The 24,933-nt window shown below is 49.5% G+C and overlaps 1 protein-coding gene and 1 long non-coding RNA gene across 4 annotated transcripts in view; one reads left to right on the top strand and one right to left on the bottom strand.

The window, feature by feature from the left end:
* Nucleotides 1-4,932: 4,932 nt before the first annotated feature.
* LOC138985035 (uncharacterized) lies at nt 4,933-22,273 on the bottom strand. The gene is made up of 3 exons (XR_011462273.1): nt 22,040-22,273; nt 7,565-7,697; nt 4,933-5,757 (listed from the first exon to the last, which is right to left on the bottom strand). It is a non-coding gene; the product is annotated as an uncharacterized lncRNA (long non-coding RNA).
* ARMC12 (armadillo repeat containing 12) overlaps nt 20,151-24,933 on the top strand; it is a 23,983-nt gene continuing 19,200 nt past the window's right edge. For 2 of the 3 annotated variants that reach the window (XM_070361197.1, XM_070361189.1), the window contains exon 1: nt 20,151-20,428. The gene's annotated coding sequence lies outside the window, so the exon portion shown is untranslated. The remainder of the gene's footprint in view (nt 20,429-24,933) is intronic. The other variant, XM_070361199.1, reaches the window with a different exon arrangement.

Here is a 24,933-nt window from a genome sequence, read left to right as displayed (position 1 = left end):
TGGAATCGTCCCAGACCAGGGATTGAACCCACGTCCCCTGCCTTCTTAACATGGATGAATCTCAAAAACATTATGCTAGGTAAAAGCAGCCAGTCTCAAAAGACTGCATATTGTTTGACTCCATTTATATGAAATATCCATAAGAGAGGAGACAGCAGAGAGGAAGTAGATTAGAGATTGCTTAGAACTGGGAGTGTAGGGGAAGAAAGGATAGGAGGATAACAGGTAAATGGCACAGGGTTTCTTTTTGAGGTGATGAAAATGTTCTAAAGTTAACTGCGGTGATGGTGACATGTATCTGTGAGAACATTAAAACCACTGAGTTGCATAACCGGGCTTCTAAACATGGCGGTTGGCTTCCTCCAAAGGGCAAGTGTGGAAGCTGCCAGGCCTTCTTAAGGTTTAGGCCTGGAACTGACCGTGTCATTCCACTATGTTCTGTTCATTAAAGCAGAGCACGGGCCAGCCCAGATTCAAGGGGAGGGAACTTATAATAATGTCATTTCAGAGATACGTGGTTCACTGGGGCCCATTGAAGTAATAATCTATCACAATCTGTCCTCTGTCCCCTAATGATATACTTCCTCCCATATGCAAAATACACCTCTCAAGACCTCTCTCCCCAGGGACTTCCCTGGTGGTTCAATGGCTAAGTTCCATGCTCCCAACGCAGAGGGCCTGGGTTTAATCCCTATCCAGGGAACTAGATCCCACATGCCACAACTAAGGATCCTAGATGCCACAATGAAGACTGAATATCCCGTATGCCACAACTAAGACCCAGAGCAGCCAAATACAAATAAATATTTAAAAAGACCCCTTCCCATCTTACCCCATTACTGTACCCAGATTGAACTTGAAGTCCGTAATTTCATCATCTAATTCAGGTCCACGTATGATTGAGGTTTCTCAAGGAATTCTCTGAATCTGACAACTTTGAATTAGAGACAAATTATCTACTCCCTTCAGGTAATGGTTAGGCAGAAGAAGGAAAATTCCAATAGATACTCCTGTTCAGAAAGGAGAAAGTGGCAGACACATAGCAGACACAAAGAAAGAAAGAAAGTGAAGTCGTTCAGTTGTGTCCGACTCTCTGTGACCCCATGGACTGTAGCCTACCAGGCTCCTCCATCCATGGAATTTTCCAGGCAAGACTACCTGAGTGGGTTGCCATTTCCTTCTCCAGGAGATCTTCCCGATCCAGGGATTGAACCCGGGTCTCCCATGTTGCAGGCAGATGCTTTGCCATCTGAGCCACCAGAGAAACCCTATAGCAGCCACAGGTCCATGACAATTCTGAAGTCTAGTTGGGCACCTGTCACCCATTCCTCGGTTAGGTCCCAGTTCTTTAGGGTAGTAGGACTTTTTACATGGCAGCTGGCATCCCCTAGAGCCAAAATATGGAAGCCATCTTAAGGCTTGAACCAGGCCCAGCGCAACATCACTGGCCCTACATTCTATCAGGGAAAGTGTATCACAGGGCCAGCCCAGAGTCAGGAGAATACCCATAGTTATGGTTCCCTGGGGGTCACTGAAGGAATAGCCTACCACAGGAGTGGTCTATCAGAATCTCCAACCTTGGGAGGCCCTGAATTACAATTCTATACAAAAGCACAGCTCAGCCTCTCTGATGACTCAGACTGGCAAATGCCCTTGGGTACAAGCAGCCCCGAGTGCTGGACTCACTCCTCTGTTAGGGTTGCCAGATTTAATAAACAAAAACACAGGACATCAAGTTTATTTTAATTTCAAATAAACAGCAAATTATTTTCTAGTATCACTATGTCCCAAATATTGCATGGGCATACTTAAGCTAAAAAATATTTTGTTGTTTATCTGAAATTAAGTGGGAGTCCTGTATTTTATCTAGCAACTCTAATCTCTCTGGATTCTTTTCATGTATCTTGGTCCAGTAATTCCTCACTACCTTGCTAGATTTTTGATGCTTTTAAGATTCAAAAGTATTTGTCTAATGTATATAGCTGTCTTTGATAAGAGGAATGGTCCGAATTCTAAATGGCGTTTCTATATTTGGGGAAATTCTTCTATCACAAATTTCACCTCTCAACCTGGAAATCAGAACTCAAATTCCCAACCTCCCTTGCAGCTGGATCATAGCTCTACCAATCACACGCCTCAGGGAGAATTTGGAAATGTAGGACAACAGGTTTGGTGACTGGCTCCCACTTTCCACTGGACAGTTGGATATAAAAAAAATTCCAGTTTTGAAAATGAGGCAAATCTAGGTATACTCTAGCAGAGATTGTTAGTCACCCCCAATATCCATTCTCCTTTTCTCCTCTGCTTTTTTTTTTTTTTTTGGACCGTGCTATGCAGCCTGTAAGATCCTAGGGGGATTGGACCCTCACCCTCAGCAGTGAGAGTGCAGAATCCTAACCCCTGGACCACCAGGGGATTCCCCCATCTGCCTTTTGAACTGGTATACGTATCTACCTAGAACACAGCCTCCTTTGTAACTAGATGTGTCCCTGTGCTCTGACTAATGGGAGCTAAGCAGAAATGTCATAGGAAATGTCTTAATGGGAGAAAGGATGTCTCTCTCTTTTTTTCCCCTCTTTCTGCTGGCTAGATGCAGATGTAATGCCTGGAGCTCAGACAGCCACATTGGACCATGAGGTAGAAGCCCCATGTTGAGTATGGCATAGCAAAAGACAGAAGGAATCTGGGTCCTTGATAATTGTGTAGTCCTAGTATTGCCTGGCTACTTTCCTCTGGAGTTCATTGAGTGAATTCGCTCAGTCGTGTCCGACTCTTTGCGACCCCATGGACTGTAGCCTGCCAGGCTCCTCCATCCATGGGATTCTCCAGGCAAGAATACTGGAGTGGGTTGCCATTTCCTTCTCCAGGAGATCTTCCTGACCCAGGGATTTAACCCGGGTCTCCCACATTGTAGGCAGATGTTTTACCATCTGAACCACCAGGCAAGTCATTAGTGGAAGAGAAACCAATGTCTAAGTTTTCAGGACACTGATATTTTGAATTTTCCATCACTTGTAGCTGAACCTAATCTTAACCAATAAACATATTGATGTAGAATGATTTCTATGATAAATTGTTAAATGAAAAACTAAGGTGCAAAGCAATGTACACAGAATGGTACTATTTTGGGAAGAAATTCAGATAGCTATAGCTATGTTTGAATATGAGTAGCTTTTCCAGAAGGATACACTGTTTTTTTTCCATGTTGAAATATTATTTAATTAAGTTAATATTAACTTCAAAAAAATCAAATTTTAAACCTAGTTAATAATGTTAAGTGATTTACATTTTAAAACCACAATGTTTGGTGGAACTATAGTTGATATTCCTCCTCTTTCTACTTTTCTGTATTTTTAGATTTCTAAACATATTTACATGCAAAATCAAATTTCCCCAGGCAATAAAAGTAATTTATGCTTTAAATATTTTTTCTCTGTTGATATGCATACCCTTTAATTCCTAGAACCTCAAATATCAATATATCAAACATCCGTTTTGGACTGCAAATCTGTTCAACAATACACATTGAACATTTACTCTATTAAGCTCTAAACAAAAAATACAAAATGCGTTTGGTCCTGGAACTGATGTTATTATTGGGCAGACAATTAACAAGTAGACAAACAAATAAGATTCTTTCACATAGGACTCACTGCTACAAAGGAAGAAAAAAGAGTAATATGATCAAAAATGTTGAGGACACCAATAGAGAGGGTGGTGAGGAAAGGCCTCTGAGGAGGTGACACTTGTGCTGAGAACTGAATCATGAAAAGGAACTAGTTATGGAAATTTTGAGAGGGAAAGAATTCCAGGAAAAAAGCCCAGAACATGGGAGAAACAGAAAGATGGTCAGGGAGACTGGGGAAAAATGTGGGGGTGGGGGCAGCAGTCCTAGAAGAGGTTAGAGAGGTGGGCATATGTGTGCTTCAGTGAGAGACCACTGCACACCTAACCAGCACTGCTAAAATGAAAAAGACCAACAATACCAAGAGTTGGCAAGGCTGCGGAAAAATTGGAACTCTTGTCCTTTCCCGGTGGGAACATACGGCCACTTGGGGATACAGTTTGGTAACTTCTTTTAACATTAATCATACAGTTACCCTATAACTCGGCAATTCTGCTCCCACGAGAAACAAAAATGTATGTTCACAGAAAGAGTTGTACAAGAGTGTCCATAGCAACTTTCTCATAACAGCCTCAAACAATGATCAGGGACTTTCCTGGTGGTCCAGTGGTTAAGACTCTGTGTTCCCAAAGCAGGGGACCTGGCTTCGATCCCTGGTCAGAGAACTAGATCCCTCATGTGGCAACTAAGAGTTCACAGATCCCGCATGCCTCCTCTAAGAACTGGAGCAACCAAATAAACAAATATTTTAAAAAGGACAACCTCCAACTATAAGAGAAGGGATAGCAAATAATGGTACAGTCATATGATGGAATAATATGCAGCGATCAAAGGGGAAAAAACTATTAATACATGCCAAAACAGGAACAAATCTCAAAATCACTATGGTGAGCAAAAGAAGCCAGTTGCAAAAGAGTGTGATTACATGTACTTGAAATTCTAGGAAATACCAACCTAATGCAAAGTGACAGAAAGCAGATTAGGGGCTGCTAGGCCAGGTGGGGATTGACTGCGAAAAGGAACAAAGAAAATTTTTTAAGAAAATAATCTATGTTGTGATAGAGGTTTCCCAGGCAAACACATTTGTCAAAACTCATCAAACTGTACGATGGGTGTGCTGTATTATTATGTAAATTTTTGCCTCAGTAAAGTTGATGGATAACAACCATGTGCCTGCTTATTTACTTGTCTGGTACATTATTTGCTTCCCACTGTATTTTCTAGGAAGTAGCTTGCAAATAATCATTTCTAACCTCCTTACTTGTTCTTCTTCTTCTACTCCTAACTCCAAAGAGAATTAAACCTGTCACCCAGAATTTCTAACTATTGAGTCTGACTCATTCATCTCAAGCCTCCATACAGAAATGCTTATCTGCATTTTACAGAGAACAGGGGTCCCTTGTTTTTTTTTTTTTAATATTTATTTATTCATTTATTTTTGGCTGTGTGGGCGTTTGTTGCTGTGCAGGCTTTTCTCTAGTTGCAGCAAGCAGATGTTACTCTCTAGTTGCGGTACACAAGCTTCTCACTGTGGTTGTTTCTTGTTGCAGTTTCCAGGCTCTAGAGCACAGGCTTAGTGGTGGTGCACTGGCTTAGTTGCCCCACAGTATGATCTTCCCAGACCAGGGATGGAACTCGTGTCTCCTACACTGACAGGCGGATTCTTTACCACTGCGCCACCAAGGAAGTTCCTCCCATGCCCAGTCATATGGTTATGTCAGCAGGCGTGCTTTCCCCAGAAGCATCCTTGGTGGGTTTGGGGGAGCCTCTTAAAGCGCCCACGGAGTCTCTTTCCTCTGCTACCTGGTGCCTGAAATTCATGAGTCCAAGGGTCATCTGTTCAGCATTGGGATTTAGTAGCATGGGAAGGCAGATGGCACCAATCTTGCTGACTCAATGAATGAAGAGAAACCCTTGCAGCTGAGTGTTCCATTCAACAGTGAGGCCCTTCAGGGACACAGAGAGGAGTGACATCTAGGCCCTTCATTTGGAGCACTCACAGTCTCCTTGAAGTGGTCTCCCTTCAGTACACCGAAGACTCAGCCAGGAACTTGTTCAAAACAGACTCCCAGGGGATTCTTATTTGGGTGGGGCGTCATTAACAAGCTCCCAGGTGATTCCCTGCAAACCATCTTTGAGACACAATAGTTGGGATAGGATAAGTAATGACAGAAACTGTTCCAAAGTTGATGAATGAGCCCCAAGTAGTATAAACACAAGGGAAATCTCACCAAGGCACATCATTATCAAACTATTAAAAAAAAAAGTGATAGAAACTCTGACTTAGAATATTTAAGAGAAAGTTTTTGCAGGATGGAAGGTGTTAGGAGAAAGCCGTAGGGCAGGATGGTGGGAAGGTGAACTTGATCATTCAAAGAGAATCGTCAAAGCCCTGGGGGTTTGCTAAGGAGCAGCCACTGGGCTGGCCCCAGGAAAGGGCCCGGGTTCTATTTCGGAAGCTAATCACCTTGCCACCTGAACCTAGGCCAGGATGAGCCACATTTGTAGCCCATCCCAGCCTGGTTCTCAGGATCTTCAGCCTGTAATTGCATAGCTGGATTCTGCTCTCACCCTGCCATGCAAAGAACCAACAGGTATTTCCCAGGCCTGGCTCCCTGCAGGGCTGTGAGGTGGCCAGCACCCCGCACCCACTCGGGGAGACGCTGAGGCACCAGTGCCGACTCCCAGGGACTTAACTCTCATGTGTGAACCTGGCTGACTCTCGAACTGAAATTGGCCCCATGCCCTGTGCACTCCCAGGAAGTATTTACTCAGGTTTCTTCGCAGCTTTGCTTTCTCGTCCCAGCCCTACGGGCACAAAGCAAAATTAACCTCATCTCAAGAAGCCAGTGTATCAGGACAGTGGGTACAGGGTGTTGTTCAGCCGCTCAGCCATGTCTGACTCTTTGTGACCTCATGGACTGCAGCACGCCAGGCTTCCCTGTCCTTCACCATCTCCCAGAGTTCTCTCAAATTCATGTCCATTGAGTCGATGATGCCATCCAACCATCTCATCCTCTGTCACTCCCTTCTCAAACCATTTCAGTATTCTTGCCTTAAGAACTCCATGAACAGTATGAAAAGGGCATTAAGTGGGCAGGGGCAAAAATTGGGGGCACTGACTTGGGGCATTTGGTGAGTGAGGAGAGCAACAGGAACCACACAGCAAAGGCTCAATCCTGTGGCCCAGACAAGGGATAACTCAATGAAATTTAGCACCATTGTGAAGACCTCTGGCTGCAGTGACCATACTAGCTAGAGTCTACTGGCAGCTGTGAGAAGCTGGATGCTTCCAATGATCTAGATAATTAAACGCTTTAACTAATTTAATCTTCAATGACAACCTAAGGAAACTGTGTCACAGACAGGTTGAATGACCTGCCAAGACAGCAAATGGCAGAATCATGGCTTACCCCCTAAGCTATACCACCTTCCAGAGATGAGTGTAGGACTGAGCTGTTGGCATTGGAGGATCAGCAATCTCTCCTGTCCTGGGGATGCTCATTTGAGCTTTTCTCCAGGCTTAAATGATCAATTTGCCCACAGGAGAGCAGAAAATTAAGAATAATTTTTTTTGACCATGTGTTGTGGTTTGCAGGATCTTAGTTCCCCAACCAGGCATTGAACTTGGGACCCAGCAGTAAAAGCGCTAACCTCTGGACCACCCAAGAATTCCTGCAGAAACTTTTAAAATCAGCCACTTGTTCAAAACTGTACAGCTGCCTGGGGTGGAAGTGAAGGTGATTTCACACCTGCCACACCACCAGACACTGTTACCTGGCTGGTCTCACCTTCCATCACATCCTTTTTCCCTCTCCTGTCTTCCTGCCCTGCCCTTCCTACCACCCAACTCTGGAGTCCAGACATTCACTGGCCTTCCCCACCCTTCTTCCTTCTTGCCAGTTATCAAAATTCTTTAAGACTCAACCCAAATCTCACCTTTTGTAGAAAGCCTTCATTGACATTCCTGGGTGGGATGACTCTGTCCCAGGCCTGTGTGATGAGAAGGGATGCGCTTCCAGCATCTGCCACAATTCACCTTGCCTTGGTCACTTCTCAGTGGGTCTGTCTCCTTGGGGGCAGCAGCACATGGTAAGCAGGTCATTAGAAGCAGGACATTTGTCTGAGGACATTTGTCTCCATTGACTTGAAAAAAACGTAGGCTCAGAGATCCATGGAAATTTTACATAAAAAGCAAGACGATAAGATGAAAACACGATGTATGGGATTTTTCTTCAAAATCTATGTTCTTTAAACTGTTCTATGTTCTATGAAACAGCTTTAGCATGGCAGAATCTTATAAATGAGGAGGAGCCCTACTTCTTCATTCCATTCAATTTTAATGAGTCACTCATTTATTTATTCATCAGACATTAACTGACTCTGATTGCTCAAAAGCTATATAAATTAGCAAACACAATAGTGAGTGAGGCGGTGTAGTGTAGGGATTAACTGCATAGACTCTTCAGCTAGCTTCCGCCACTTACGAGGCATATCACCTTAGGTGGCATATCACCTTAGGTGAATAAGTCTCTTAAATTCTCGGTATCAAATTTCCCAATCTATAAATAAAGATGATAATCTCTATCAGGGTTGTTATGAGGATTAAACAAGCTTATATGTATATATAATATATATCAAGTGATGGGTCAGAAGAGTGCCTAGTATGTGGCTTTTAAGTTGCTTTTGTTAGCACTCTGATAAAATGTGTTTTCATAGAGACCAAGAAGGACCCCACCTCAGTCTGGAAAGATGAGGAGGTCCTTGCTAGGTCAATGAGGGAAAGGCATTCCAGGCAAAAGGAACAGCACATACGAAGGCTTAGAGGTGTCCGCCAACAGTGCCAGTTGGGGGAACTGGGAGCTGGGGGCAGACTGCGTGGTACAGGGCTGCTGCGCGTGCTGTACACAGATGGATGCCTGTGCTGTGTCAGGCATTTAGGACTTTATTCTAATGGTAGTAGGGAGCCAGTGAAGGCCTCTAAGTGACAGCCACTGTCTGAGGCAGGTGCTCATGGCAACAGTGTAGGGGATGATATACACCTGGATGTGAGACTTCCCCCATCCCTTCAAAGTCCAGGAGGGAGGTGGTGAGAGATGCCCAGACCATGAACCCTGAAAGGAGACAGCAGATGGAAGAGATGGGACGAGAAAACCCACAGGATGGGGGCTGACGGCTAGGGTAGGAGAGGGCAGGGCTGGGGCAGCCCCCCCCAGGTGTCGCCCTGGGACGACATGGCCTTATATTAACAGTAAACCCACACAGGAAGCACAGCAGGAGGGTCAGGCAGAGGGCGCGTTTGTGATGCTCTGGGCAGGGACGGGCAGAGGTGATGGCTTCCGTGCGGAGCACATTGTGTTTAAATTCTCCTCCCAGGGGTTGTTCTGCCTGTGTGGGGTTTCATGAGCCACCACCCAACACACACACACACACACTCACTCACTCACTCACTCTAAGAAAATAGTTACTGTGTCTTAGTCATTTCTGAATCTACCCCTCCTTCTCCCCACCCACCCCCACACCACATCAGGCACACATTGACTGCAGCTAAACTGGGTTTAATAGAATCCAAGCTTGCTCCCTGCCCGACCCTCTAGATGGGGTAACTACGTCACAAACACAACCATTCCACCTCCTGTTCTCTGGACTACTGCTGTGCTGCCCTGGAGGAATCCAAGCGAAGCCCCCCACTTCCACTTGAGGGGGGGCCAACCTGCCTGGCACCCTGCTGTTAGCCTCAGAGATGCCATATCAACCTTGGGACTGGGCCCTCTCAAAGACTTCCACCCACCCCCCTCCACACACACACATAGGAAGAGAACACGGGCCTGAGGCCCATGAATGGATGGAATGGAGTGAAGAGCATGACACTGAAAGCGGAGAGGTCAGCCTCGCAAAACGAGCCTCCTTGGAGACATCGTCCCCAAGAGCGACAGAGTCCTCCCCCCCACCCTCCTGCCCCCATTCCTGTCTGTCACCCACCCCAGCTGCTGCCCTGGATTGAGCTCACAGCTCTTAGGGCTTTCCCTGCTTCCCATAGGGCCATCCCTATGGAAAGTTGGGGAACAAAATACTCAGTTTGATATAAATCCAGAGACATCAGACCCCAACGATGGAGCACTCTCCTCATTCCGAGTACAAGCTGGGCCCCTTCATCTGAGAGCTGAGGGTGGAGAGGAGAGTGTGTGTATGTGTGTACCCTGGTGTGCAAACATGCATGCCTGTGTGCACATGCATGTGAGTGTTCCCTGCCGCAAGGTCCTTGTGGGCATGACTGTTGCCCGTGATGCACCCACATGTGTGCCCTGTGTCTGTGTGTGCCCACGTGTCTATGTGTGATGATCATGTATCTGTGCGCAATGCCTGTCTGGGGCAGGGGCAGAGGGAGCGATGGGGTGCATGTTTACAAAGTTGCCGGTCTGTTTGTGAGCAAGTGGGTAGGCGTAGGTTTGGGTGTGGCGATGGGAACAGGAGCCATATGTTTGTCGTAGGAAAGATTTCTGCCCAGGTGTCTGTGAATGAGAATGGGTCGGGTGAGGCAGAGCATCCATCCTTCTGCCTGAGACCCTGCCCGTCCTTCCCATCCATCCTTCCTAGGCTCGCCTCCCAGGGCAGCCACCTTTGCCAAAAGGGCCCCAGTTTGATGCCCTGGGCAGGGCTGGCTGCCCAGCAGGAAGGCACAACCTCTTGCTGGCCCTGAGGAAGGATGAGCTCATTCTTAGCAAGTTGAAAGGAGCACATGGAAATGTGGGGTGGGAGCAAAAATTCACTTTGCCTCCGGTGTGGCTGACAGAACAAACACCTCCTCACCCCACGGGAGGCCCCGTCCCAAGGTGGGAGGTAGGTGGCGCAAAGGGAGGGAGGCTCTGCCTGTCCTGGTAGTGGAGACCTGGGGGATACCCCCTCAAAAAAAGGCCTTGGACTGCAAGGGCCTCAGGGGGTAGCCCTGGGATTAGATGGCAAAAGATTGGGAGGCTGTCAGAGGAAGGAAGCTGGAGGGAAAAGGGACTTCCAGTAGGAGAAAAACCTGAGCAAAGGCCCTGAGGCAGGAAGATGCCCTGTTCGCCTGAAAGACTTAGAGCTAAAGGAAGCTTAAAGCTCCTCTTGAGGCTGCCTCCTCAACGGACTTGGGAGAAAACCGAGGCCCATAGAGAGGACATGCTTCTGAGCCCTAGACGCAACTAGGCTCCTGCCCTCCAGGTCAGCGTTCACTCTGCTGCTCCCGAGAGCCTGCGAGGAAGGAAGCCGAGGAGCCAGGCTGCTGGTTTCGCTTCCTTTGCTTTCTCATCTTCAGCTAGGCTGAGTCGGGGACCCCCTCCCTCCGCCAGCAGCCAGCTGTGTGGCACTGACCAAGTCACTTTACCTCTCTGAGCCCCTCCTCTCCATTAGGAAGTGGGCATAAGGCCTCGGCCCACCTGGGAATGCTATCTTTGACTCCCTAGGGAGCTGAAGTTTGTCATGGTCATTCTCCAGTCCCCAGCAGGAGCAGAAGATACAGCAACGTGGGTGCTGTAACTTGTGCTCAAAGAAGTGTTTTTCTCTTAAGGCTTGTTTTGATGTGGACTATTTTTAAAGTCTTTATGGAATTTGTTACAATATTGTTTCTGTTTTTTATGTTTTGGTTTTTTGGCTGTGAGGCATGTGAGATCGAACCAGCACCTTCTGCATTGGAAGGCAAAGTCTCAACCACCGGACCACCAGGGAAGTCCCAAATAAGTGTTTTAAAATAAAGGAAAGAAGGAATGATGGGCTCCTTGACTCTTCCTCTCCTACCCTCCTTTGAGAGCCTCAGCCTCTCCCCTCCCCTTCATGTAGGGTGAAGGAGGCCCAGAATCACAAAGATCTTGAAAGGGAAGGCAGAAAAGACTAACAACTTTGACTGCACAGAGGCTCTGACTTCTCCCTGTCTCTAGGTGAATCCCTTTGAGGGTGCCATTTCCTTGCAGCCTTGGCCTTGCTGAACCCTGCTGTGGTGAGGGGGCTGGAGGAAGGGCCTGGATCTCTAGCAGAAAACGGGGGCAGCTGGACCCAGGAGGAGCCCTGGCAGGACTGAGCCCAGGAGTGAGCCCCACTCACTGCCTCTCTGCTCAGGGGAATGTCCCAAACCCTCCAGTCCCAAAGCTGAGGGGTTGAGCTAGTTTGGAACCTCCCATTTCCATGCCAATTTTTCCTTAGTTTTTTCAAATTCCAATTACCCTCCTTTTTTGAGGCTCCCTTTCATGTTAAATTTTTTATTACCCATTTCTTTCTTTTATGACAGCAGCTATATTTCTTCTAACCTGTAAAACACACACACATACACGAAACCAGTCTTCAGTTCAGTTCACTCACTCAGTTGTATCCAACTCTTTGTGACCCCATGGACTGCAGCACGCCAGGCCTCCCTGTCCATCACTAACTCCTGAAGCTTACTCAAACTCATGCCCATTGAGTCGGTGATGCCATCCAATCATCTCATCCTCTGTTGTCCCCTTCTCCTCCCACCTTCTATCTTTCCCAGCATCAGGGTCTTTTCTAATGAGTTACTTCTTCGCATCAGATGGCCAAAGTATTAGAGTTTAAGCTTCAGCATCAGTCATCAGTCCTTCCAATGAATATGGGGATAGAAACCAGATCTTGGTCATCTCAGGGGTGGGGCCTGACTAGGAGCAGGCACGAGGGAACTTCAGTGCAGTTCAGTCGCTCAGTCGTGTCCGACTCTTTGCGACCCCATGAATCACAACACATCAGGCCTCCCTGTCCATCACCAACTCCCAGAGTTCACCCAAACTCATGTCCATCGAGTCAGTGATGCCATCCAGCCATCTCATCCTCTGTTGCCCCCTTTTCCTCTTGCCCTCAATCCCTCCCAGCATCAGGGTCTTTTCAAATGAGTCAGCTCTTCGCATGAGGTGGCCAAAGTATTGGAGTTTCAGCTTCAGCATCAGTCCTTCCAATGAACACCCAGGACTGATCTCCTTTAGGATGGACTGGTTGGATCTCCTTGCAGTCCAAGGGACTCTCAAGAGTCTTCTCCAACACCACAGTTCAAATGTATCAATTCTTTGGTGCTCAGCTTTCTTCACAGTCCAACTTTCACATCCATACATGACCACTGGTAAAACCATAGCCTTGACTAGACGGACCTTTGTTGGCAAAGTAATATCTCTGCTTTTCAATATGCTATCTAGGTTGGTCATAACTTTCCTTCCAAATAGCTGTGAAAAGAAGAGAAGCGAAAAGCAAAGGAGAAAAGGAAAGATATAAACATCTGAATGCAGAGTTCCAAAGAATAGCAAGAAGAGATAAGAAAGCCTTCCTCAGCGATCAATGCAAAGAAATAGAGGAAAACAATAGAATGGGAAAGACTAGAGATCTCTTCAAGAAAATCAGAGATACCAAGGGAACATTTCATGCAAAGATGGGCTCGATAAAGGACAGTAATGGTATGGACCTAACAGAAGCAGAAGATATTAAGAAGAGGTGGCAAGAATACACAGAAGAACTGTACAAAAAAGACCCATATAATCATGATGGTGTGATCACTCACCTAGAGCCAGACATCCTGGAATGTGAAGTCAACTGGGCCTTAGGAAGTATCACTACGAACAAAGCTAGTGGAGGTGATGGAATTCCAGTGGAGCTATTTCAAATCCTGAAAGATGATGCTGTGAAAGTGCTGCACTCAATATGCCAGCAAATTTGGAAAACTCAGCAGTGGCCACAGGACTGGCAAAGGTCCGTTTTCATTCCAATCCCAAAGAAAGGCAATGCCAAAGAATGCTCAAACTACCGCACAATTGCACTCATCTCACATGCTAGTAAAATAATGCTCAAAATTCTCCAAGCCAGGCTTCAGCAATACGTGAACCATGAACTTCCAGATGTTCAAGCTGGTTTTAGAAAAGGTAGAGGAACCAGAGATCAAATTGCCAACATCCGCTGGATCATGGAAAAAGCAAAAGAGTTCCAGAAAAACATCTATTTCTGCTTTATTGATTATGCCATGATCTTAGTTTTCTGAATGTTGAGCTTTAAGCCAACTTTTTCACTCTCCTCTTTCACTTTCATCAACAGGCTTTTTAGTTCCTCTTCGCTTTCTGCCATAAGGGTGGTGTCATCTGCATATCTGAGGTTATTGATATTTCTCCTGGCAATCTTGATTCCAGCTTGTGCTTCTTCCAGCCCAGCATTTCCCATGATGTACTCTGCATAGATTGTTAAATAAGCAGGGTGATAATATACAGCCTTGACGTACTCCTTTTCCTATTTGGAAAGTCTGTTGTTCCATGTCCAGTTCTAACTGTTGCTTCCTGACCTGCATATAGGTTTCTTAGTCAAGAAAGGGAACTTAGGATTACTCAAAACGTTCAAAGTCTTGATCTAGGTGATGGTTACACAGGTATACATATTTGTCAAAATTCACTGAGCTGTGCAGTTAAGATTTGTGCATTTTACTGGATATCGGTTATACCTCAATAAACTACTGCTAAAAGAAAAGACACCCAGACAGAGAAATACACAGACCAGGCAAGATCAGTTTAATGAATCATAAAGCAAGTATCCACATAAACACCACCCAGAATAACTGGTGCCCCCATGGAGTCCATAGTGCTGGCTCTCCTTGGACCCCAACTCCCACACACTGGGCATCAGGCCCCCCAGATTTAAGGGAACACAGAGACCAGGGATGAAGGCTTTGGAACCTAGAATTTCCCACCAGGGTAGCCCCAGGCTTGACCGCAACTCCTGTTCTGGTGAGTTGGAGGAACAGAAAGCACACCCGTTTCCCCTTTCTGGGAGGGAGGGTTTCCGAAACAGCCTCCCCAGGGGGAGTCTTGGCTGGAGGGGTCGGGGTGTCCCCAGTGAAAGTCCGGGAGAAATGTGCGTTCCCGCATCCCTGCTAAAAATAACCCCAGGCAGCAGTGCCAGCACCACCGAGCAGCAGAAAGGATGGAATCAGGTTTTGCTTTAAACCAGCAGTTGGGTCGAGGGAGGGGTAGGGGGAGACAGGCTAGGGGTCTGAGACCCCTGGCAGGACTCTGCCTGCTCCCAGCCCCCAGTTCCAGCTGGTCCTCTCAAGGATGCCTGGGGGGGTGTTGTGGGGGGCGGGGTGACAGGGCCTCCCCGCAGGGCAGAAAGCCCGGGAAGGCTGGGGATGCGTGGGGAGGGGTCTCTGTCCTGCTAACTGGAGCGTGCAGGCTGAAGGGTCAGAAGTCACGTACTTCACGGGGTCCCCACCTCCTTCAAAAAGGACTCTGTCCCAGCTGCCCACGCCAGGCTCCCTCTGCCGCCCCTGCCCTCCTGCAGCGGGGCCACCCGCCCCCCACCCCCCGGGAGGGGGGCTCCTGGCACACACAGGGCTGAGGATGGCCACTTCACTGTCCCCAGCTCTGTCTGGCTTGCGCTCTGCCCAAAGAGACCGGGAGGTGTTCAAGGGCGGGTGCGGTCCAGAGGCGAGGAATTTCCCTGGAAACGGGAAGTACAAGATGTGTCAGTATGGGATCCCGGCACGAGAAGCCAGCGGCTGGGCAAAGGGAAGAGGCCCTCCCGGCTGTCCTCTGCCCCCGCAGCGCCCAGGCCCTGCACGTGCGTCAGAGGCCTGCACATGGTGACAGGACCATTCTCCTGCGACCCCAGTTTTAAGAACAACCACAAGTGGAATGTGTACCCTGCTCCAGGCACTGTACTGACCGTACATAGATGACCTCATTCAATCCTCAGTTGGCAAGCCTATGCCATTGGGATTCTTACTCTCCCTGTTTGCTGATGATGAAACTGAGGCTTAGGGGGATGATACGCCCATTCTCGGCTGTTGCTGGTAGAACGTGGCAGAGACAGGGCTTGAAGTCATGATCTGGGACACAGAGAAGGTCCAGGGTGAATGTCCAGAGAACAGTGAGGCAGAATTTTGGAAACTGGATGGTTCTAAATAATTTAGGACACTGGTTGTACACCAACATGATACTTTGGTAGAAAAAAAGAGCAGTGGATTTAGAGCCCAAATTTGGACTACCAGTTAGGATATTGGCCAAGGAACTTAACCATTCTGATACCCAGTTTCCATCTCTACAAAATGAGTACAATGATCCTTGCATAGAATTGCCGGAGAGTAATGAACCCAGCATTTTTCTAAACCTGAAAGACACCAAGCTCCGTCATGTTTCAGGCCCTTTGCAAGTGATTTTTCCTAGGCCTAGAACCCTAAGTCCCCGCACGTTCACATACTCGTTTGTTCTTGCCATCTCGGTCTCAGCTCAAAGGTAACTGTCCTTACAGCAGCCTCCACTGACCACCCAACTCAGCCCATCATTTGCAGTTGCACCACTGTGCTTTGTTCTCTGCACTCAGCACGATCTGAGATTATCTTTTTCATTTACTTCTTTTGTTTTGTTTGTTTGTGGCCTATCCTCCCTCCCCAGCTGCCAAAGAGGTAAAATTTCTTGCAAGCTGGGACCTCAGTGGAGGGGGTCAATGATCCCTTCCCAGTGCTCAGAGCCACAGGTGGCAAACAGGAGAACTTGTGAAACATTTATGAATGAATGAATGATTATGCTTTGGAAACAGCATTATATTGAAGTGTCTGCCTCTCTCTCAGGTCTTATGGAGCCAAAGGGCAGTAAATATGGGTTAATGGCGACTTGAGAGTATTTCAGGCCTGGCCCCAGCCCAACCCTGGGGCTCCTAGGCTGTAGGGAGCCGTCAGGCTGCTTTGGTTTCTGGCTGCTCCAGGATAAAGGTCAACTCTGGCTGAACAGGAGGTTCTGTACCATCTGGGGCTGCCTGCCTCTGGCCACATCTGCTCAGGTTCCCTAACCTGCACTCCAGGTTCAGGCCAGACCAAACAACTCAAAGTGTCCGCCAGAGAACCCAGGGCAGCTTCACGCCATGTGCCTTTATACACACTGTTCCTTCTACTTGGCACTCCCTGCACCCTTTCTCTGCCTGGCCAGCTCCTCTCAGGCTTGAAGACTGGCCTCCTCAGAAAAGCCCTTCCTGAGGCTTCTGGTCACACCCAGTCTCTGACTTCCCAGGGCATTATAGTAACTTGTTCATATGCATCTTCCCAAGTAGCCTGGAGATCTTTGGGGGCAGCACACTGTACCACTTGGGGGATCTTAGTTCCCTGACCAGAGACTGAACCCAGACTCTCAGCAGTGAAAGCCTGGAGTCCTAACCACTATACCACAAAGGAATTCTCTTACCTGGAGATTCCTTGAAGACAATGACCAGCTTACGTGTCCCTAGGTTGAAGCATAAGCACACAGTAGGTGCTTAATAGATGCTCCAGCACAGCTTTTGGACTTTAGATCCTAGGCACTAACACAATTCCTGGGCCACAGAGTAGGCATTCATTAAGTGCACACTGACGGCATGAACCAGAGTAATCTGACCCCTCTTCTCAAGTTGGAAGAAAAGCGAGGAGTGGGGGTGGGGTAGAAATGGAAGATGCTTCCTTAAAAACAAGATGGTGTCAAGGGCAGAGGGCACGGAGGACCTTAGGAAACTTCCCAGGAGAAGGGACATACAGAACGCAAAGGTAAAAAACAAACACAGATGGATGGAGGCATTTAAACAGGACTCTCAGTGAGCAAAGAGCGACAAAGAAGGAAGGATAAAAGAGGAAGAAAGAACCGGCCTCAGAGGGGACAAAATGTGCCTGTGAGAGCCGCAGAGGACAGGAAGCCAGAGCCCAGGCCAGGCCAGCTGACTACAGGATGTCTGGGGCCCTTGCTTCAGCCCTGGGGTAGATAAGGGTGGCATGGGCAGCATCCTAGGGTGAAAGGGCTGGATGAAAGGTCACATGTCACCAGGCTTGGGGACATCTTGGGAAACTCTTTGTGTCTTAGGACAGGCTCAGTGTTATGAAACAATGCACCCCAGATATCAGAGTCACAAATCTAATTTCTTGCCCTTGAGTAAGCAACTGAGCTGTTCATGCCTCAGTTTTCCCATTAGGAAAATGGGCACTATTCTCCTTCCTTTAGAGGATCATGAAGATCATAGTGAGCATAGCGAGTTGGGAAATATAAATGAAATGGACACACCCCGAGATGGCCAGGGATCTGACATAATGGTGGTGATTTCTGCCAAAGCCCTGCTGTAAATGTAAATGGGTCCTTGGAGAGGCCATGCCACCATGTCACCAAGTACCACATAAGTTCTGAGTTCAGAGTCCTGGATCCAAGGTCTGGTTCTTAGTTTCCAGAGTGGTACAGTGAGAAAAAGTTTACTCCTAGGTGAGGGGCTGAGTGGGAGCTGGCATGCCAGCCGAGAAATGACTGAGGCTGCCCATAGCCAGCAGGTCTGACCACTTACCTCCACCACTGAGTGTCCCCTGGGGCCTCTGCATTTCAGCCTTTCCAATGGGCTGAAAATGTTTTTCCCGCTGTCATACTATACCTCCAGGCATATATAGGCTCTTAGGATGCAGAGTTCCTGGAATCATTTGAAGTGTGGGCGGAATCGGACTCTGAGGCTTGAGAAATGGAGGGTTTGTGATTTAGATACAGACCTAAGTCATCTAGCAGGACACTCAGAAGTGCTGGCTTTGCTGTGAGACAGACCTAAATGTGGATCCCAGCTCTCTTACTTCTCTGAGCCTCAGTTTCCTTAACTGTCAAAGGCGGGTACAGAAGCACCCACCTCCTAGAGTCACTGTGAAGAGTAAATGAGCTTGTGTATATAAACCCCTAAACCCAATGCTTGGTCCCTAGGAGGCAATGGACATTAGTTCTTATTGTGAATAATAACATCATGTGCTCTTGGGGGAGGAAGGCTAGATCATAAATGTATCGATCTCTGAATGTCAAACCCACTTTGAGGAGATTAAAGTGGTCACAACTCAAAAATCATTTTGTCACCAAGTGTCAAATTCCATTTTGCAGCTTCTGTTAGGTAAGCTTGACTCCTAGGGTAGGGGGAGTGGGGGTAGAATCCCCCTCCCCCACTCCCACCTCTGCCTTGTTCTGTAACGGATGCCTGGAGGATCAAGGATTAACAAGTCTGCCAAGGTTTTGGGGTGGGGGGTGGCAACTTAAATAGAGCCTTCAGTTCACCTCTCTAGCTGGGCTCAAGCACACTGTTTAAGTGCTCAGAAAAATAAGGGTGGCAAGGAGTGGTGGAGAGGGGTCAACCTCAAAGGCCCAGAGAAAATTCAGACCCAGCTTGGAGTGTCCATGGCCTTGGAGGCTGTTTTGGGCTGGCTGATGGAGGGAGAAGGGGACTGACAGCTTCAACCTCCCAGAGTCCAACTTTCCTCCAGGGCTTGCTCAGCCCCCCACCCTTACCACCCAGAAGAGTGCAGAACCCCTGGTGAATGGGGGAGCCCAGGTGGGAGGTGGGCAGATGAGAGCAGGGGTGACAGGCAGCAGGATGCCACGGCTGAAGAAGGAAGTATAAATATAAAGCAGCCAGTGTAGGACTGGACAGAGGCCATATGAAACACACGGTACATTCCGGCCCCAGCGTAACAAACTGTACCAGCCTTTTTCAGAGCTGGGAGCACTGAGGGGAGGGAAGAGAGCAGAGGTTCCTTCGAGGTTGGCCCTGCCTCCTCCTCCCCCACTTCTCCCACAGCAGGGAAAGTCCCGATGTTCCTTTTGCAACCACAGGAAACCTCCTATCCCTGCTCACACTCTGTACCCAGTGTTCCTCTCAGCAGCTCCAGACTGGGAGGAAGCAACAAGGGGGGTAGGGGCTAGAGGAGGGGAGAGCCACAGCAGCCCAGGTCACATCAGGGGAGGTGGCAAGCATCCCTGGGACACTGACTCACAGAGTCACAGCCTGGAAATGCTGCAATGGAGGCACAGACGACAACGACGGAGAGCTGTAGGGAAGGAAGTGCCTGGCCCAAGGTCACACAGCCAGTTGTGCACCAGGGAGGGACCAGAGGGCATCCAGAGCTGGGCAGTGCTGGGCAGCTCTCTTGGGTGTAGTATGTAGGAGCGGCAGGCCAGGGAACAGGCAGTGCCTGGGGAGTGAGAGTGGGAAGCCCAGATCCAAGGCTGCCTCTGAGCTCTGGTTGGCTCTGGGCACGTCTGGCTTGGGTCCCCTCCACTCTTCCCAAACCCAGCCCGCTCTCTTAAATATTAGAGATAATGCATGGTGAAGTGCCTAGTGTGTAGGCGGGTCTGCGGTGATGTAAACCAGACTGAGTCACCTCCACACCTTCTCTCTCCTCCTCCACACACACAGCTCAAAGCCTAGAGCCTCCGGGGATCTTTCTCCCATATCACCGTCTCCTTCCCACTGATTCCCTATAGCTCTCACACATTTGGTACTCACCACCTGCTGGCTTGGGTTATTATTTAACCTCACATGCCATGTGTTTGTCTCTTCAACTGGCCTGCAAACTGCCCAAGGGCAGGAAATCATTTCAATACACCTAACATTTATTGAACATCAACTCCAGTGCCAAGCTTGGCCTGTGGGGGATGAGCTCAAGCCATGGGAGAAGGCTCAGAGAAGCAGACTTTGTTTCTGCCTCAAGGACTTTCTAATCTGGTTAGAAGAACAGGATTAGTAAACAGATCACTAGAATATGAGACAGGCCACACGCTGTGCCCTGAGAAAGGTACAGACTGAGTGTGCTGGGCTTTCAGAGGAGAGAGGAATCAGATTTGGCCGGCACTGTTCCAAACAGGCTTTATGAGCTGGAGCTTGAGAGGTGGGTAGACCTTGGAAGATGGGTCCTCCCAGCATGGGGGAAATGGCACAGCAGACTGTGGAGGTTGGAAGAAAGGAGAAGAAAGGACTTTCCGAATTGCGTTGGAAACTTTTTTAATGATCTCCTTAGCAGGGGCGAACTCATCCTTACAGATGGTAGGTGCTCGGTATCTAAGTCCTTTGTCCCCTCCTTGGTCCAGGAACCTTTAGGCCAAGCGCTCAGGGACCTCTTTCTGCAGAAGGATGGGTAAGAAGACGTGGCCCTGAATACACCCAGGTTTGGGCTGGACGAAGGGAGGGGTCGGGCTCGGGTTTGGGGTCGTGGTCTTCCACCCCGCCGCCCACTCCCACCCGCTGGTGTCCAGGCTCTTCCTACTTACTCCTGGCGTCCAGCCAGGGGGTTCCCAAGCTAGCCGAAAGTTGGGCTTGGTTTGCCAGCCCCTGGGAATCACTGGAGTCTCCAGGCTTGTGTGAAAAAAGGATCAATCAGGGAAGGGGTCGGAGGAACCGGGAGGCTCCGGGGAGATGGCTTGAACTGGCCCCCTCTAGCGGGCTTCCGTTGTCACGTGACCGCATCTCAGGTCTCTCAAGTATGGGGCTGGCGCGTTCCTTGCTCTCGTCCTCCAGACTCCTGGACTGAGCACCCGTGGGGCTGGGGTGGCAGCCTGGGTGGCTCCTCTCGCGTTTAGCTACCAATATCTGCCCCCCGCCCCTTCCCAACTGTGCTGCCCCAGGCCCCCCACTCGCCCAGGGATCCGAACCGGGACTCATGTGGGGGATGGAGTGATCTGGGTTTGCTAAGGCCGGTGATCGGGCAGAGCCTCAGGGACCCCTGGGCCGGCGGAGAGGGGAGGGGATAGGGGGATGGGTGCTAGAGTTGCGCACCAGCCCCCGACCGTCCCCGGTGTCTGCGGCGGGCCCGGCCCCAGCGTGCACTCGCGGGACCGCGGCGGCGGCGGCGGGGAGGCTGCGCGCCGAGCGCAAGCCGCGAGCACAAACAGGGCGAGGAGGCTGGTGTGAGCGCCTGGGCCGGGTGCCAGCGCGCCGGGGCTGGAACACAATGTCCCGAGCGGGCGGGCGGGCGAACGGGGAGCGAGAACAGCCTGACTCAGCAGCTGGGTAAGTGGGTGTGCTCGCTCACCAGATCAACCGCTCTTGCAGCCTGCGGTCAGCGACGACTCAACTCTCTCGGAGGCTCCCTCGAGCGGGAGGAGCGAGCTTACGGCCTACTCGCGGCTCCCTCCCCTGCCTGTCGCTCTGGACCTCCACGTGGCCGGTTCGCGCAGCCCTCTGCCTTCTCGCCCCTCCATTCTAGCGTTTCGCGCCGCCCCCCACGCCCCGGCCGGACCTGAATGGGCTCTGCCCACTCGGGAGAGGCATTCACCTCACCCAGCCCGGCAGGTGTGGCCCGCCAGACAAGTTGATCGTCCCCTTCTCCCACCACTCTGGGAGGCCTCTGGAGGTCTTGGCATGGTGGGGGGTCGTAACTGTTAGTTGCAGATGGAAGTAGAAATTTGGTCTAGAGTGGAGGGGAGCAGAAGACGACGCTGGGAGAGATGGGATGGATGCAGGGCAAGGAAGTCTTCTCCATCTCTGTCCTCGGTTGACCCAGAGTTCAGAGTCTCTTCCTGTCCCCTCCCCTCAAAACCACTAGGCCCCTGAAGATTACCCCGCAGGGAAGAAGCAGGTGGGGAGGTGCTTTGAAGCCTGAGACCCCGCTTTTCTGCCTTACCCACCCTCCCACCCAAAGCCACAACAAAGACTCACGAATCCTGCCACCCAGCCACAAGGCTTCTCCTTCCTCCTCTGGGCCTCTGTCCCCTGGGGTCTGGTGGGGCCATTGTGAGGATGACAGCCGCAGGGCGGGAGCTCAGATGTCTGCCCAAACCAGGACTCTTCCTGGGGGGTGGGGACCTTTCCTACACCCCAGTCTCCTGGGGTGTCTGCAAGGTTTCCACCCCCCACCCCCACCCCACATCCCGGGACACAGTGTACCTGGAGTGTGCCAGGGCAGGCAGGGAGGGGCTCCATCCTCTGCCAAGTTCCAGGAAATGCCCTGGCAGTCAGCACAGTCCTGGGCTCCAGGGCCTTCCAAGGTGGGGCGGGGGGTGGGTGGGGCAGGATCCTAGGCTGCTGACATGCCTCACCTGGGCCTCAACCCCCACTTCCCAGGCATCTCGGGCACCTTTTGTAGCCAAAGTTGAGACGATGGGTGCCAACCATCTTCCCACACATACAGGCGTCCTTCCCACACATGTGCTTACCCAGCCAACGCTCACCAAATCCCTCAGTCAGGAGCCACTTTCACTGTGTCGACTCCAGCCTTCTACCTGATGGATAAAATCTTTCCACAGTATCCCAGGCCAATGTTCTGAAGCTGTTTGCATACCCACAGTGACGAGGACACTCTTTTACGAGGCAGCCACAACTCTTTAGGATGTCCCTGTGTCCAAGTCCAATCGCCTAGAGGATACCTGCTCTCACATGGCCCAGGAGGGACGGAACTCACCCTCAGGTCCCTCACACCAGCTCCTCCTCCTTGCCTGCAGTAACCTTCCTACTGCCCAAACTCACCATGAAGGAGGATTAATTCTTAACTCTTGGGCCTTCCCTGATGGACCTGGTTACGAATCTGTCTTGCAATCCAAGGGATGCCAGTTCGATCCCTGGTCTGGAAAGATCCCACATGCAATGGAGCAACAAAGTCTGTGTACCACAACTGCTGACCCCACACTTAAGAGCCCTTGAGCCACAACTACTAAAGCCCGTGCACCCAGAGCCCATGTGCTCTATAGCAAGAGAAGCCACTGCAATGAGAAACCCGTGCACTGCAACTAGAGAGCAGCCCCCACTGGCTGCATCTCGAGAAAGCCTGTGTTCAGCAATGAAGACCCAGTGCAGGCAAAAATAAAAATCTAAAAAAAAATTAACTTAAAAATTTCTTAACTGTTTTCTCTCCTTCACCATCTATTACCAAATTCTTCCCACTCCTGCTTTTATTACAAGGTGTATTGTTACTTTCCTCACGCCTTCCTTTCCAATACCATAGATTCCACCTTTGGCCCAAATTCCCACAGTCACTGCCACACTGTCCTTTCTGACCCAGGTTTTTCCTTCCTCCTACACACCCTGCTGGAATAATCTTTCTCAAACACTGTTTATTGTGTATGTTATCAACTTCAGATTCTTCAAGCACACTGGGTACACCAGCTACTAATCTGTGTGTTCCATATGAAGGGGCCCACATTCATTCATGGTGCGCCCAAACCACAGAATCCAGCACAAGGCCTGGTGCGTGGTAGGAAGGAATCCAGTGTTCCCCGAGTGTCCAGTCCATTGGGTTGTGCCTCTTTTCTCCTCACAGTTCTCTTTCCTGGCTTGGTCTCCTTGTCAGCATCAAGCCTTTTGCTTTCCTGATGCTCATGCAGGCCCTTTTGTTTTGAGCAGCCCTGGTTTTTAAATTTCCCAGAATCTTTGGGGTAGGGGTGGGGAATGAGAAGAGAGAAGCTGACATCCAAATTAACATTAGAGTGAGTGAAGTCGCTCAGTCCTGTCTGACTCTTTGCGACCCCATGAACTACCAGGCTCCTCCATCCATGGAATTTTCCAGGCAAGAACACTGGAGTGGGTTGCTATTTCCTTCTTCAGGGTATCTTCCCCACCCAAGGATCCAACCCGGGTCTCCCACACTGTAGGCAGATGCTTTACCGTCTGAGCTACCAAGGTTGTGCCAAATACCAACTCTAAAGTACTGGAGTGCTGAATGGAATGATTCTAGCTGCCTGCCTGGAGCCTGTGCTCCAGCAAGGAACAGAAAAACCACTGAGGAGGGTGGAGGGCAGAAAAGAGTGCAAGCAGTGGCTTTGGGGTTTACAGAGGGATCTTGCCATTGGAGAGTCCAGCCTGCTTAGCTCTGGGTCGCTGGTCTGATGCCCTTAAGTTGTTCTCTTTCTTGGCACCACATCACACACAAACACACAAACACACAGACCCAGTGAGCTTGATCCCATCACCACCTCATAACCCAGCTCAAAGGCACTGATAATCTCTACCCTTGGATCATTTTGTCATCAACTTCCCTCTAAGCCTTATGGGTGGCCTTTAATCTTTCCTAGATTTTATTGCTTCATTATGTCCTGTAATATTTTCAGCCTCAAATATTATAAGCTCCTTCGCGGCAGGGACAGGGTTATTTATTTACTTATTTAATATCATCTGTCTTGAAAAGAAAGACTAAGATTGGGCTCTTGGATTTTGAAGGCCACAATGACGTAGGTCCAACACTTAGCTGTATGGCCTTGGGCAAGCCTCTTCACCTTTCTGAGCCTGCTTCATCTGTAAAAGGTGAGAGAGATGCTTACCTTGCAGAATGAAAGGCAAAGATTACAGAGAACTCAAAGTGCTGGCTGCAAAGTGAGCAGACAGCAGCCTGCTCTGCGGGAGCTTTTCTTGAATTGGGGGATGCGGTACCTTAACTACTGTCCTCCAACCCCCCACTGAGACATTTCTAAGCGAGTAAAAGGACACTGTTAACAATTAACACCAGTTCCACGGAGGTAACCCAGGATGCATAGCCACTCTACCCTGACTCAAAATAATCAGCGAGGGCAGGGTTCGGATCCAGCGCCGCCAGAACGCAGTGCCTAAGCCTGATGCCAAGC

Source organism: Bos mutus, chromosome 23, assembly GCF_027580195.1.
Source record: "Bos mutus isolate GX-2022 chromosome 23, NWIPB_WYAK_1.1, whole genome shotgun sequence".
NCBI classification, from domain to species: domain Eukaryota; kingdom Metazoa; phylum Chordata; class Mammalia; order Artiodactyla; family Bovidae; genus Bos; species Bos mutus.
Note: the sequence above shows the minus strand (reverse complement) of the source record. Positions and strands in the feature narration are given on the sequence as shown.